Below are 932 nucleotides of genomic sequence, written 5' to 3' on the forward strand. Positions count from 1 at the left end.
AAATAGGTGAAATAAATGGGGATGTTGTGGGAATCACCACCCCTGCATTCTTCAAGTCCTTCATGTTGGCTGTAATCTCTGCAACTCCTCCAGGGATGCGGTATTGCTTTTGGTTTACTGTTTTTGAAGGTAAAGGCAGCTGTAATGGCTTCCACTTGGCTTTTCCTACCATAGTAGCCCTTACTCCACATGCCAGGGACCCGATGTGGGAATTCTGCCAATTGCTCAGTATATCTATTTCAATTATGCATTCTGGCACTGAGGAAATCACTACACGACGGGTTCGGGGACCCACTGGACCCACTGTGAGATGCACCTTAGCTAAGACTTCATCAATAACTTGACTTTCATATGCCCCCACTCTGACTGGTGGGCCACAATGATGCATTGGGTCTTCTGGAATTAGTGTCAATTCAGAGCTGGTGCCCAGTAATCCCCTTAAAGTTTTTCCTTTTCCCCAATGAACAGTCACTATCATAAAAGGCCTCAGATCACTTTGGGGAAGGCTGGGAGAAAAATTGGCATTATAGATTTTTGGCAATGTAGTGGGGTCCTTCCACAAAGGGATCTGGCCTCCCCTTCATTCAAGGGGTTGTGAGTCTGTAAACTGACTCAACTCTGGGAATTGATTGAGAAGTCATGACTCTGTATTCTGGCGATTCAATCTAGGTTGCTGTTCACATGATCTAGAATTCTTCTATCTATACAGATTAAGCAAATATTTAGTAGGCTTGCCATGCATTTCACTACTAGGAACACCATGAGCAAGTTGTTGTTGTTGTTGTTAAGTGCCATCGAGTCGTTTCTGACTCATAGCGACCCCATGCACAGCAGAATGAACCACTGCCCGATCCCGCGCCAGCCCCACAATCCCTGCTATACTTGAGCCCATCATTGCAGCCACCATATCAATCCATCTCGTTGAAGGCCTC

Source organism: Orycteropus afer, unplaced genomic scaffold (assembly GCF_000298275.1).
Source record: "Orycteropus afer afer isolate SDZICR_OR568_19922 unplaced genomic scaffold, OryAfe1.0 scaffold00940, whole genome shotgun sequence".
Lineage (NCBI taxonomy): Eukaryota > Metazoa > Chordata > Mammalia > Tubulidentata > Orycteropodidae > Orycteropus > Orycteropus afer.